A 15,433-nucleotide genomic window follows, 5' to 3' on the forward strand; every position below is an offset into this window, starting at 1 on the left:
TTCCTACCCTTTCAGTACATAGGCTCTGTTAACTGAAGGGGCATTTGTGATAGGACATGTGATCTCCCCACTTCAATTAAACCCTAAGTGTAGTCTGACCACTGTGCCATTTTCTATAGGCAGCTAAACACTCAAATGGCTGCTAGAGCCTATTTGTACCTCTATTTTTGCCTTAACTTATTACTTTAGGGTAACCAGATGTCCCAATAAAATCGGACTGTCACGATTTTTAGTTCTTTGTCCCATGTCCTGACTGCTGCATGGTTGGGACAACATTTGTCCTGATATTGCAGCTTTGGCTGCTCTGGTGCTTTCCCCCGCCCCTTCCTTTCCACAATTCCCCTCTGGCTGCTTTTTTGGGGGGGGGGGGGCTTCCCCCATGTGTCCTGATATTTTGTCCATTTCATCTGGTCACCCTACTTTAGTAGGGGTGCCAGGTGTTTGGTTTTTGACTGGAACGCCTGGCCGAAAAGGGACCCTCATGGTGCTGGTCAGCACCGCTGACTGGCGTATTAAAAGTCAGGTCAGTGGTGCAGCAGCATAAGCTCCCCTGCCTTCTGTGCGGCTCCCCAGAAGCAGTGGCATGTCCTATGCGGAGGAGCAGCCAGGGGGCTCTGCGTCCTGCACCCACCACAAGCGCTGGCTCTGCAGCTCCCGCAGATGGGGCAGGGCACTTCTGCATAGGAGCTGGGGGGAGGGGGGACATGTCACTGCTTCTGGGAACTGCTTGAGGTAAGGGCCCCTGGAGCTTGCACCCTGACTCTGTCCTACACCCCAATCCCCTGCATCAGTCCTGATCCTCCTCCCACCCTCTGAAACCCTCAGTCCCAGCCTGGAGCACCCTCCTGCACCCCAAATCCCTCATCGCCAACCCCACACCAGAATCTGCACCCCCAGCTGGAGCCCTCACACAGACCCTGCACCCTAACACCCTGCCCCAGCCCTGGTGAAAATGAGTGAGGGTGGGGAGAGCGAGCAACAGCGTGAGGGGGGGATGGAGTCGGGGTGGGCAGGGCCTCAGAGAAGGGGCAAGATGGGCAGGACAAGGGTGTTCAGTTGTGTGATGACACCAGCCATCAGCAAATGTTAAGAACAGTGCTGACTATGCTAGGGCATCCGCCAACTCCCCAGTTACTATCAAATTGTATATGGAAGCCTCAGTGCTCCAGGCAGTTTAACTCCTTTTGTTTGTTTGTTTTTACTGCTTGGGGGTATTGGTCTCCAAAATATGTTAACCAGATATTGCATTTTTCACAAACGTGTCAGGTGGGAGGGGCCCTTACCCCTCAGCCTGGGCTAGCAGGACCCAGTGAGCAGGGGTGGCAAATCTCCATGTGGTGCCTTAGCACCAGCAATATTCAGAGCCCAGGGAACCCAGCTCCACCAATATTTGGGGCCGGGTGTCAACCCTGACTCCAGCTGCTGCCCCCTGCCTGTCCCCTGGCCACCTCTTCCTGCCCCCAGCCCCCCACGCACCTCCCTGGGCCCTGGAGCAGAGCATCCCTGCCTCTGCCTCTTCCCTGCAGCTCCATGCTGCCACCCATCCAGCAACTGCTGCCGCAGGGTCCTATTCTCTCTCTCCCTCCCCCACTCCATCTCGACTGCCAGGGCACACTGACTGAGCCTGCCCTTCCACCTCAGACCCTTCCCTCTTCTGGTGGGACCCTCCACCAGCACATATTCCCCCTCTTCCCCCCCGCCCCCGCAGTCACCACTCCTGCCCTTTGCTGGGCAAGTAGGCAGCCCCATCCCTCACCCCCAGTGAGGCTACAGTCAGGGGCAACAGCAGGGGGGGAGGCGCTTGCAGCACCCCACGGCACCCACCACGGGGGAGGCAAGGGAGATTCCTGGACCTGAGAGGGGCCCTAGGAGCACATGCAGTGGTGGGGGTGAGTGTGCTGCTGGGGGGGCGGGAAAGGGGGGCTCCTCCCCCAGAGCTCACTACTGCCAGCAGAGAAAGGGCTGGGGGGAGTCCTCCTCTCTGGCCCTGTCTTGGAGCAGCCTGCCTGCACCCCAAACTCATCCCTAGCCCAGCCCCACCCCAGAGCCCACACCCCAGCCAGAGCTTTCACCCCCCCACTGCACCCTCTGCCCTAGCCCTGAGCCCCCTCCAACACCCCAAACACCCCAGTCCCAGCCAGAGCCCTCATCCTCCTGCACCCCAACCCTCTGCCCCAGCCCTGAGCCCCCTAACCAACCCCTCATCTCCAGCCCCAGCCAGAGCCCTCATCCCCCAACCCTGAGCCCCTTCCAACACCACAGAGCCCTCATCCCCCTGCACTCCAACCCTCTGCCCCAGCCCAGAGCCTCTCTAACCCCTCAATCCTCCCAGCCCCAGACAGAGCCCTCACCCCTTAGATCCCTACTCTTGCCCTGAGCCCCTCCCATCCCCCACAGCCCTCACCCCTGCACCCCCCCTCCCATCCCCAAACTCCCTCCCAGAGCCTGCACCCCAATCCCCTGCCCCAGCCGAAGGGGCTGCATCCCAGACCTTCTCCCCCACCCAAACTCCCGCCCAGAGCCTTGGGCAGGTGGGAGGGGGGCAGAGGCGGGTTCTGGGTGCCACCAAAATTTCTACAAACCTGCCACCCCGGTGCTGCCCACGCCAGCGGGCAGCTCGGACCCCCAAAAGCGCCTGTTGCTGGGGGGGGGGGAAGGGGGTGTCTCAGAGCCAGGTGCACGCCAAGGCTCCTGAGCCTGCCCGGCCGCTGAACCAGCCCAAGGCCCCTCGGGGCTGCCCGGCGGCGCCCCCCGCTGCCCGGCCGCCCCAGGAGTGCGCGGGGCTGCAGGAAGCGCTGCCGGCCACCAGGGGGCGCCTGCGCTGCAGCCTCGGTGGAAGGCCCCAGCGCGGCGCCGGCTGCTAGGCCAGGGCTGGCGCCTGAACAAGGCAACGACCCAGCGGCGCGTCCAAATCCCCCCTCGCAGCCCCGCCGAACCCCTGAAACGCGGCCCAGCTCCCCCGGCACACACCGCCCACTGCCCGTAATGCCGCCCACCCCAAGCACAGCCTAGCTTCCCGCAGCTGACAAGGGTGCTGCCGGCACCCAGTGCCGAGAGGCAAAACAACAGCAGGGGTTCGTTACCTGGGGTGCTTCACCCAATAATCACAAGGGGGTGGAGAAGCAGAAAAGTTTATTTGAAGCTTCAAAAAGGTACAGGGAGATTAGCATCCCAAAGCCCGTACACAGCACAGGAAGTTACACAGGCTTTTATACATCCTGTCTTCAGCATACTTATCCAATAGCAAGCTGCCCTAAGTATCCATATAGCCAGCCAATCCACTTCCCAGCGAGTGCTCTGTATCATTTGTTAAACTATACATAAAGCTGCTTTATTCAGCATTGTTCTTCCATATCTGCCCTGTGTGGCCTTGTTTAGTTTCAGGCAGTCTGACTCCGCAGCATATTGTTGCAGATCCTCAGCATAACTGCTGTGAGCGCCTCCAGGCCGGGGCAGGGGGAGGAAGGATACTTGGGCCTAGTGCGAGGGGGGCTTCATCAACACTCGTGGTCTTCCATCCCCTCGAGTTACCTAGTGGCCATGCCCCAGTGTTCCCAACAAGGGTGTGCACGAGCGCTTGTGTCACACACTTTCTAGAATCATAGACTATCAGGGTTGGAAGGGACCTCAGGCGGTCACCTAGTTCAACCCCCTGCTCAAAGCAGGACCAATCCCCAATTTTTGCCCCAGATTCCTAAATGGCCCCCCTCAAGGATTGAACTCACAACCTTGGGTTTAGCAGGCCAAAGCTCAAAACCACTGAGCTGTATCATTCGACGTGCTGCCAAGCAGACCTGCGGGTCTGGCCCAGAGCAGGGAGGTCAGCGGAGGGCCAAGCTGGCGGGGAGAGGGGGTGCACAGCTGTAACTTTAGCACAGGGCTTACACTAGCTGCACTCCCTCCTGACCAGGCAGCTCCAGCTCTGTGCGGATGAGAGGCCCAGTATCCCCAGCCTGCCTATGCCCCTGCCCCCGTTGAGTCACGCATCAAAATGCTGGGCCCCATTACACGCCTTTGCTGACTTTAGAGGTGCCTGGCTGCACCTGACTGGCTAGTCTTCGGGGGACCCCAGAGCCCACACGGAGCTTGTCAAAGGGCTGGACAGCTCCCCGCACCCAGCCTGAGCGCAGGGCCACTCGGTGGGCAGAATTGCTGACGGATGTGTAGCTGTGGGCATCCGTGGTGGCCGGGGCTAAGCTGTGCATGTGGTGAGAGCCGGGGGTTGGGTTCTGGCCACACCTGGGCCCCTCCCTTGTCAATGGTTCCCTGCAGCAGCCATCTGCCCTGGCCCAGCAGCAGAGCAGTTGGCATGGTATTGAGGCCTTGTGGCAGGGCAGGTGCCACTTGGTGGTTGGCAGCTATTCCTGCAGCCCCATAGCCCAGGTGCTAATAGCACTGGGGACGGGGCAGTGCAGCAGTGGCCCATGGGCAGTAGGGCAGCCTTAGCCCTAACTGTACTGCTCCAAGCAGCCTTGGGCTGGTTCATCTGCTGGGCAGGCTCAGGAACCTTGGGCTCTGGGAATCCCGCCCCCCCGGGCATGGGCCTCCTGGCTCCTTTGGTGAGGTTGCCCCATAGGTTGGGAAGCACTTAGGGTTGCCACCTGAGGTACAAAACCCCATGATATTCCTGAGCCCATAATGCTGGCCATATGTACCAAGCCCCCACCACAGCTTCTGTGGGCCAACCTGGGACACATGGCCCGCCTAACAGAACTCCACTGCCCTGTGCCTACCCCTGGGAGGGGGAAATCCCCTATCACAGCCCACCTGCACCCCCAGCCATGGAGCTACTTGAGCCAGCAGGGCTGGAGCAGGTGTCTCCCTCCTCTTGAAGATACTATGGTGCCATGTTTGGCAGTCAGGGTACACATGCACCCAGTGGCTCCTTTGAAGTCTGGAAGGTGTTCTTGAGGGGCATAGACAGACACCAGTGAAGCCAAGAGGAGGAGGTATGTTCTGGGGTTGGGGTGAGCAGGACAGCTGGAGCTGGCTGGGGTGAGAAATCATATGGTGGAGCGGGGCATGCAAGCTGAGGTAGCAGCATTGGTTGGTTGACTTTCTCCAGGAACCAGAAGAATGGGGAAAAGCTGCTACTGCCGTGGGAATTTCTCTGCAGATGCAGATGCAGTGAAAGGTTCTGAAAACCCCTGAAGTTGGCAAGTCAGGCAGCAGCCAGGCACCTGAGGCATCGACAGACCTAGAGCACAGGGATGCCTCTGCAGAATGAGGAGCTACACACAGACTCAGTGGCTAAGTAAATGTAGAATTAACAGGGATAGGTGGGTGACCATATGTGAGGTTGGGGTAGGATTGGATGTGAAGCAATGCGAATGCATGGAGCCAATAGAAGTAGGATAAAACTGGCACAATGCTTGGTTAAATTTGTTAAACTTTTGGATGCAGCATAAGAATGGCTATGCTGGGTGAGACCAAAGATTAAGCCAGCCCAGTATCCTGTCTTCCGACAGCGGCCAATGCCAGGTGCTTCAGAGGGAATGAACAGAACAGGTAATCATCAAGTGATCCATCCCGTGTCACCACTTCCCAGCTTCTGGCAAACAGAGGCTAGGTTGCTGTAGCCTTGTCAGTGCCAGGATAAGGGAGGTGAAGGGTGAGTTAATATCTTTTATTCGACCAACCGCTGCTAGTGAGAGATGAGCTTACACAGAGCTTTTCTTCATCTGTCTGTCTCTCAGCAGCAGTAGTTACCTATCTTGTTAAACTTTTGTCAGTTTCAAATGGTGCTAGGGAGGCAAAAGAGAGCACAAGCCTTTTCACAGGATGGTTTTTCACGTAAGTCAGGTTTTAGGGGGCACTTGACAGTTTTATGTATATTTGGAGTGATTGTTTGCTGCCTTCCTTCCCTCCCAACTTAGAAGAAAATAACATGTACTGCATAGCTATAAACCTAGCCCTGAGCTTCTCTCCCCACTACCATCCCCCTCCTCCCCAGGCAGCTGCTGTTCACTTACAGACATCTCTTTGGCCATATTTTGTAACCAAGTGTGCACTTGGTGGAGAGGGTGGAACTAGGTGGGTGAGGGAAGTGCAGGAGGGAGAAAGAAAGGATGGGTATGGGACTGTTCAGGTATGAGGGAAAAGAGAGGGAAGGAATTTGGGCTGAGAAGGCCAGGGCTTTGAAGCAGCATGGAGTGAGGGTAGGAGCATAGGTTCTTGTTCCACTGGACAGTGTAGCCACTTCCCCTTCACTCACACTCTAACCAAGCACATTAAATGTGGCTCGTATGACACCCTCTGCAAAGTGAAACTCCTAGCAAACCAGCATACAAGGCTAAGGGTGAAGACCCTATTCGTGCAGTATGGCCCTTTCATGGCCCGGGTCATTTACTGAATAGGATGTTTAAATGTGAGCTGCTGCTGCAGGGCTGTACCCAGCTCCACAATCAGTCTGGCCCATGGAAGAATAAGTACCTGCAGTAGGGTGACCAGACAGCACCTGTGAAAAAATAGGACAGGGAGTAGGGGAGGGAGGTAATAAAAGCCTATATAAGAAAAAGACCCAAAAATCAGGACCATCCCTATAAAATCAGGACATCTGGTCACCCTAACCTGCAGGCCTGGCTGGTGCAATAGTTACCTCCAGCTGAACATACTGTTAACAGTAAAGAGGAAGAAAGTGGGTTAAAATAATGCAAACACTTGAAAAAATTTTGAGACACACACTAAGAGCCTGGAGAGTACAGCACACTGAATAAGAAAGACATTAGGGAGCGTTAGCACACCATTGCAGAAGTGCAGATGCACAGGAGACAACAGAAAATGTGGCAGATATAGCAGTGAGGAAACACCTGTTAGAAGCTAAAGAAAGCTTAAACAAGTATGCTGCAGTGCAACATTTAGGGCAAATATTGGGAAAAAGCAACAGGTTTTTAAGAGTTGAATCGAAGGCCTTGTCTATACTAAACAGTTGGTCAACGAAAGTCAGCGAACAAAACAGTGCACCCTGCAACATTCCTCCCACCCATTTAACTCTCTTGCTCTGCCAACATAATAAAACCACCTTGACGAGCCACACAGAGCTTTTGCAACGAAGTTAGAATGAGACAGTGTCAGTGTGGACACTGCGCTTGCTTATGTTACCCTAAGTGGCCTTCAGGTGTCCCGCAATGCTGACCATGACTACTCTGGCCAGCAGTTTCAACTCCGTTGCCCTATAGTCAGGAACACAGGCACTTCTAGTGAGCCCGGTCTGAAACCACCCAGACCCTCTGTCCCATCTTGCACCTTCTCCCTGGGCCACACTCACCTTGGTTAGTGCTCTGGCCATGCTGTGTGCTTGGCCAGGAAAAGTGAGGTGTATGTAATTTGTATGATTCAAGACTGAGTGCACGCACAAAACTGACACTGTGTATTGTTTCTTTTGCTTCTGCAGATGAGGGCCAACTCCTGTGCACTGGCGGAGCGTCTCTGTCAGATGAGGAAGTGAATGAGGAGTAAGGAGGACGTGTTTCGAGAAATGCTGCAATTGTCTGATCATACAGATAGAGAACACAGCGCATGGAAAGAGAAATTAGAAACGCAGAATGGATAGCCAGGAAAGGAGACAGGTAGAAGCGGATAATAGAGGGGCAGGAGCAAATGATAAAGCTTATGGAGGACTCAGGTCCCTGATTGTACTGCAGTTAGAACAGCAGATTGTGTTCGTAACACTCATCACAAGGCTGGAGAGCGGTGCAGGATCCATGCTTTCAGGCACAGATGGCAGGTACAAAGTTTACAGGGGCAGTTCAAAAAATGCCACAAAATGTAATCAGAAGCTCATGGAATGATGAGACGGCGAAAACTGCATCACGGGGTTGTGAGCCCACCCCCCAATGTACTGCAATCCATTCCCAGAACTCTTAGCAGCAGAAGGTGGCGATTTGCACAGTGGGATAGCTACCCACGGTGCACTGCTCTGTCAGTGCTAGAGCACCAACCGTGGGCATGCTCCGCAGACACAAGGTGTGTTGTGTGAATATGCACAAGCAATGTAATTACAGTGGTTTATAATCACCAATGTAACTTAAGTTGACTTAACGCTGTAGTGTAGACATGGCCTAAGATTTTCTGAATGGTTGGTATACTTCTATAGAGGGCCACCTGTAAATACAGTAATTAAGGAACTCTGCTAGTCAATACACAAACTGCATTTAAAATTGGTGATTGACCTGAGGCTTAAAACTGTGATTCTCTAAAGAACAAAACTGATGCTGTGTTTTAAAATGCTCTTTTAACAGCTCAGCTCTTAAAGGAAAAACATCAGTAGAGATTGAAATAATTTTGCTGGCATAGCTGATGGGTCAGGAGCACAGCTTGTTAGCATTACGGCAATTTTATGTGGGGCAATAGGCACCAATGGCCCTATCATTAATCCAAGCCATCAGGTTTATGCCATTCAAATTACACTCGTATTAATTTATTTTCTAACCCCTCGGTACAGGTCAAAGTTGAAAGAATATTCATCAATTTCCAAATTCCTTAGTGAAATGGGATGGAAATCTGGAGTAATGGGCTGAGACCAGGCAACAAGCTTGCAGTGAAACAGGCAGAGTATGCGGAGTGATCAAACGATTCCATTTTATATCCAAGAGCCCATGTCAGAGTGGAGCACTTCGCTCACACTCCAGGCCTCTCCAGCTCAATCCCCACTTCTTCCACCTTCCCATACAGTCACTCACCCTCTTCCCTGCTGATTTTCCCCAGGGAAAATGGGGCCATAATCAGGCACAGAGACAACAGTGGTTGGCAGGGCTTCCCTAGCATGGCCATATTGGTCCTCCAAAGCCATGATCAGCACTGCTATGAGAACCCTTAATGTTCAGATAATGTTAAGGAAAAGTTAGCACATGTGACTCCATTTTGGTTTGGGGCCCACCAGTGTTTAAATGCCAGCACATCATACACCAGGAGAAGTGATTCTTAGATACTGAATCCCTGTGAAAATCCTCTTCCTTGTCTCCAGCCTGCCTTGACTCCCAGTATCTGGTTTTTGTCAGTCTCTAACTCCCTGTCTCTTGGCCTTGATGTGAGGCCTCCCATCCTGATTTACTGATGCATGGCTTTAGGACTATGCTGTGTAATTAACATACTGGTACAGCACGAGGAATGCACCAAGCAGGGATAGGTGGTAGATAAGACAAGGGTTTGTTGATTGACTAAGGTTTCCGATGCACGAAGGCAACATGCTTTGCTAAAAAGTATATAACCTTCGTATAATCTGTATTCAGGGTCCCCTCCTGGCTAGCAGGGAGGCACCACGCTCGAGCATAATAAATTTAGTGTTTTTTGGGAACTCTGCAGTTGTGGACTTTGTTTATGTGCCTCAGCCTAGATTCGAACTGTGCGTGTCCTACCAGGGTGTAATTCGCAGCATTGGTGTGCGTGTCCTACCAGGTGTAATTCGCAGCAGTTGTGTGTGTGTCCTACCAGGTATAATTCGTAACAGTTTTGGCGACCACGAAGGGACTCTAGGCTCGCCCCAACAAGCGAGACTACACTCCTCCTCTCGGACAGCTCCAGCCGGCACAGGGTGAGTTCACCTTTGAGAACTCCGAGGAGGGGGGGTGTAAGCCGTTGCTTAGGCGATAAGGTGGCACATTTGGTGTCCTTTTGGTAGCCCACTATGGGTTCTGGGCAGAGTGTAAGTAAGGGGACCCCTTTGGCTGAAATACTCCAGAATTGGGGGAATATTTCTGGCACCCATGGGTTAGGTAAAAAAAAAGCTGTAATCTTGTGCAAGGTTGAGTGGCCAGCACTAACAACTCAAACACCTTTTGACTGGCCACCGGATGGTTCCTTTGCTGGGGAAAAATTAACAGCGCTTAGGAAAAGGCTGGAAAACAAAGCTCCAGCCCAGATGGATTATTGGTATGTATGGGACAACTGGGCTTATGCGCATGCGAAAGGACGTCCTCTTTCCTTCTCCTTTTCTTATTCATCTTAGGGGTCTCCAGCCCCGCTCTGTGCTATGCCTGCTTCTGCCCCTCCTCCGGCTTACCCTCGGCTTTCTGACTTATGCCCGTCACCTCCTGGCTTGCCAATTAGCCGTGCTTTCTGTCCAGGTAACAAGCCTTATGGGGGGAGGACCCGGGTAGCCCTTGTAAGTGAAAATATTTAAGAAAAGAGACCAGGAGGGCTGGGGGCTAGTTAAAAAGCCCACCCTCCTTGTTAATTTGGTAGTGAAACAAAGCTGGTGCTCATGGAAGGGACAGTTCAGAGAAAAAAAACAGGATCGGGTCCAAGCAGGCAGGCAACAGATAGAGAGATTGGAAAACAGGTTGGAAACTTGTAGGTCATAGTGAAAAAAGAAAAGTAAATAATTACAGGAATGGAAAACGTAAATCCCAGAATAATACTTGGTATGGTAAAATCTAAGTTAATTGGGTGTCGTTTTGGGAAATAAGCAAGTGATTTAAGAAAGAAAAGTAAAAGTTAACTCTTTAGTTGCTAAAAAAAATTAAGCAGTTGAACTTTGTGAAATACTGGAAAGAAAACGAATTCTTGGTTTCTTTGCAGCCATTTTGGAAAAAAATGGGCCCTTTTCCAAAGAAATGCAATTATACAGTGCTACTTAATTAATATCTTATTAGGCTCCAACGGGCTACAATAGGTGGTGTCTTCCTTTTCAGGTCGCTGTGTGTTTGACAGCAGGAGTTAAAAGTAAAAGGCAATCAAAAGTCTGGTAAGGTTTATTGTGCCCTTTTTAAAGTAAGAATCTTTAACCTGTGGATCCAAAAGCAAGCCGGAAAGCATTTGTTTTAATGTAAATTACCTAACTGATAAGGTAAAGGCCACTGAAACCTGGGCTGCCTATAAAACAAATACAAGAAAATATGGGTAATTCCTCTGTTTTGCCTGCAATTAACAAAAGTATTTGTATAAAAAGGAAATATTTTAAGCAATGACTGACTGCCCAAAAGGAGTAGATCTGTGTTTTTTTTTTGTCTTTCAGAAAATCAGAAAAAATTGATGCCAGCTGAAAAGCAATTCAACATCTCATGAATTTACTGGCATAATAGGAATTCTGTTCTGTGTTCTATGTCCTGACTTGTGGTGTTTGTCTTGTGGCCAGAATTGCTGTGTTTAATTTTTCATAGAACAGTTTAGTTTAAAACTAAATAGAAGGGTTAAATCAAAATGCAGATACTTGTTTTATTCAACTTGGAATACAAAGTGTTTGAATAATATAAAAAAAATGTGATATACTAAAGTTTAATACATTTGCTTAAGTAAAAAAAAAAAAAAATTCATTGGCCAGATCTTTTAATTGAAAAAATTGTTGTTAAAATTTGCACACCAACAGTCTTTGGAAGCAAGGACATGAAAGGTTAACCCACTCCCCATATTATACATGAGATCCTTCTGGCTACCTCACATTTCTAGCCAGAGGGCTGGGGAGGGAGGAAAGCTATTGGACACCAGAGGTTGTACCAAGTGGACTCCTCAAAAGTGGGTGTGCTTGTCCTGGCTTGTTGCTCCAAAGCTCTGTAACAAAGTCATTTTCCTAGAAGGGTGTATGTGGCATACATTAAACAATAAGACTAAAGTGCTGTATAACAGGCAGTGTACATGTGTTCCTTTTTAAACAAAGGTGTATAAGTAAAAAGTGAAAGTTTCCTTTGCAGGTTAATAAAAGCCAAGAAGGGAAAAAAAATAAAACGGAGGACAAGCTAATTCAACGCTGTAGCTGGCAGGCTCGGTCCAAAGATAGACACTGGCCTGCCCAAGGACACTACTCACAGCTAGGATTTGGCTAACAGCCAAGAAAGAGGGGGGCTTGAATGTGCCCAAGCAGCTGTGAGATCTGCAACACACTGCCAGACATTAATGAAATGTGTTAGGTCTCTGTATTTACAGGTGAAAGAAGTCCTACTCCAAGGATCCTGAGCAAACCTGCCATTTGTTAAAACTAGGTAACTGGGTCTACATAAAGGTCCATCAACAAAAGACTACTCTGGCCCCATGCTGGAAGGCCCTTATTAAGTCCTGCTAACTACCAACACCGCTGTGAAGTGCCAAGGACTGACTGCCTGGACCCATGCTTCTTACTGCAAAAATACCCCTCCACCTCGAGATGACAGTGGACGAGAAGCTGGATATGAGTCAGCAGTGTGCCCTTGTTGCCAAGAAGGCCAATGGCATTTTGGGATGTATAAGTAGGGGCATAGTGAGCAGATCGAGGGACGTGATCGTTCCCCTCTATTCGACATTGGTGAGGCCTCATCTGGAGTACTGTGTCCAGTTTTGGGCCCCACACTACAAGAAGGATGTGGATAAATTGGAGAGAGTCCAGCGAAGGGCAACAAAAATGATTAGGGGTCTAGAACACATGACTTATGAGGAGAGGCTGAGGGAGCTGGGATTGTTTAGCCTGCAGAAGAGAAGAATGAGGGGGGATTTGATAGCTGCTTTCAACTACCTGAAAGGGGGTTCCAAAGAGGATGGCTCTAGACTGTTCTCAATGGTAGCAGATGACAGAACGAGGAGTAATGGTCTCAAGTTGCAGTGGGGGAGGTTTAGATTGGATATTAGGAAAAACTTTTTCACTAAGAGGGTGGTGAAACACTGGAATGCGTTACCTAGGGAGGTGGTAGAATCTCCTTCCTTAGAGGTTTTTAAGGTCAGGCTTGACAAAGCCCTGGCTGGGATGATTTAACTGGGACTTGGTCCTGCTTCGAGCAGGGGGTTGGACTAGATGACCTTCAGGGATCCCTTCCAACCCTGATATTCTATGATTCTATGACTTCACTTCGACTACTGATCAGCCTGTCCCTCCTTCTGGGTTTTTTTTCTTTCCTCCTTTTGGACAGCAGGAAAAAAACCAAGGTGAAGTGCTAGTAACCTCTCCCTTGTCCACTGACAAAGCTAACCTGCATTCAGTATTTGCTAAAGAAACCAAAGCACTACAGGGTGACGTGCTCGTAACCTCTCCCCTGTATAATGCAAAACCATGACTGTTCCAAGAAAAAAGAAGAAACGCCTGCTCTGCTAAAACCACTAAAATCCAAGGATTCCTGACTGCAAAAGACACTGAGAATTGGCCTTGATGGCAAAGACGGAACATTGTACATTGGCAGGAAGGAAGTTGCGGGATGTATTCTTGGGAACATGAAGTAAAGTAGTGGTGTGGGTTTATTCCAGAGGCTGGAACCTGTGCTTGTAGGCAAGTATAAATACCAAAAACGCCTTACAGCCACGAACATTACTCCCACCATTTGCCACCACTCCTTTGCAGGTAAAGGTTCCTGGATCCATCATAGCTACGTTAAGTTGGCGCTGGGACCCCCACCTGACCCTGACAAGCCATTGGACAAGCCACTTCACAAATGAACACCACAACCAACCCATGGACTAAGCTTTCCAGCTACTGGGACCTTCACAGCCCACCAAGATTTTTTGTGTTCCTGTTTATTGGACTTACATTGGGGGTAGTGTTTTTTGTATGGTACAGGGGAGGATGTCGACATTGGTATGGTTTGCCTGGGGGGTCCTCTCCCTATTCCCAAGTCCAGTACAAGGATGGAAGGGCAATAGCTTCTGGAATTTAACCCGTGCTATCAAACTGGGTGTACATCGAACGCAGTGTTGGATTTGTATTCGTACCCCCACATATTTAGGTCAGGGGGTCCCATTGGTAGGGGTACCTATCCCCCTTAATTGAACACTCCAAACTAAGCTATGGGCAAACACTACATTTAACTGAAATGTTACAATCCAAATATGGTTTATTGATATGGTGGCCCAGGGTAATTATGCTTTGTGTGTGTCATGACGCAAGGGCATAGAAAATACAGTTTTTGTAGGGAATTTTGTGGGGTGCAAGGACACCACCCAAATCAGCTCTGGTGCGGGAGGCCCTTCTACCTACTCCAGGACCCCGTGGCCAGTCCCCGAGGGGTCTGGCTGGTATTGGTTATGTAATCACACAGCCTATAAGGTTCTCCCAGCAGGATGGTGTGGTACATGTATATATGTAGGGGCTATAGTACCCGCCGTGACAGTACACCAGAACCTGAGCCGGGGAGAGATCCGCAATCTAGTATGGGGGGACCGACGAAGTATTCCTTTAAACCCCCTTTCTCAACGGCCCAAAGGCTTTCACTCCTTTGTGCGTTGGTTTCTGCCATGGTTGGGAGTAAGCGAGCTGGAAAAAGCTATAGTTAACATTTCAGCTGCTTTGGAACTAATGGCAAATGCTACTGCAGATGCTCTATCTGCCCTTCAAATTGAAGTCACCCAGCTGTCCCAAACGACATTGCAAAACCGCCTAGCCCTGGATTATCTCCTTGCAAATCAGGGCAGGGTTTGTGCTCTCGTCAACTCAAGCTGTTGTGTATTTGTAAATCAGCACCATAGGGTGAAAACTGACATCCACGTCCTCAAGCAACAGGCAGCCCTATTCCACCACATCAGCCTCGACACTACCAGCACTGGATTCCAGGAGGTCTGGGACCGGCTCACCTCATGGCTACCGGATGTGGGGACGGCGTATTTTGTATTTACTTTTTTTGACTGTTATTATTTTTGCGTTATTTTTTGTATGCCTACAATGCTGCAGTAAGTGCTGTTGGCAGTTGCTAACCCTGCAGCACGGTTACTCAGCCCCAATATAGCTTACCGACGTACAAAAAGAAAGGGAGGACTGTTAAGGAAAAGTTAGCACATGTGACTCCATTTTGGTTTGGGGCCCACCATTGTTTAAATGCCAGCACATCATACACCAGGAGGAGTGATCCTTAGATACTGAATCCCTGTGAAAATCCTCCTCCTTGTCTCCAGCCTGCCTTGACTCCCAGTATCTGGTTTTTGTCAGTCTCTAACTCCCTGTCTCTTGGCCTTGATGTGAGGCCTCCCATCCTGATTTACTGATGCATGGCTTTAGGACCATACTGTGTAATTAACATACTGGTATAGCAGGAGGAATGCACCAAGCAGGGATAGGTGGTAGATAAGACAAGGGTTTGTTTATTGGCTAAGGTTTCCGATGCACAAAGGCAACATGCTTTGCTAAAAAGTATATAACCTTCGTATAATCTGTATTCAGGGTCCCCTCCTGGCTAGCAGGGGGGCACCACGCTCGAGCGTAATAAACTTAGTGTCTTTTGGGAACTCTGCAGTTGTGGACTTTGTTTATGTGCCTCAGCCTAGATTCGAACTGTGCATGACCTACCAGGGTGTAATTCGCAGCAGTTGTGTGCGTGTCCTACCAGGGTGTAATTCGTAACAATAACTAAGTGCAGACACACTTCTGCCTGGTATTTCAAGGCAGGAGACATTAGACACTGAGCTCCCTGCGCCTCAGTTGAGCTGATAGGCTAAGATGAAGGTGGGAAAAGCAGTTCCTCTGGGCTAAGGCATCTGTACTTGATATCTCCATCATGGAGGAAGGGGAATCTTGGTGGGGAGCCCTTAGTATGCCAATGCTTTGGTG

At 50.3% G+C, this 15,433-nt stretch overlaps 1 long non-coding RNA gene across 1 annotated transcript; it reads left to right on the top strand.

The window, feature by feature from the left end:
* Positions 1-4,918: 4,918 nt before the first annotated feature.
* Positions 4,919-11,770, top strand: LOC140916190 (uncharacterized). The gene is made up of 2 exons (XR_012160453.1): positions 4,919-5,254; positions 7,394-11,770. It is a non-coding gene; the product is annotated as an uncharacterized LOC140916190 (long non-coding RNA).
* The last annotated feature ends 3,663 nt before the right edge of the window (positions 11,771-15,433 follow it).

Source organism: Lepidochelys kempii, chromosome 8 (assembly GCF_965140285.1).
Source record: "Lepidochelys kempii isolate rLepKem1 chromosome 8, rLepKem1.hap1, whole genome shotgun sequence".
In the NCBI taxonomy this organism is placed as follows: Eukaryota; Metazoa; Chordata; order Testudines; family Cheloniidae; genus Lepidochelys; species Lepidochelys kempii.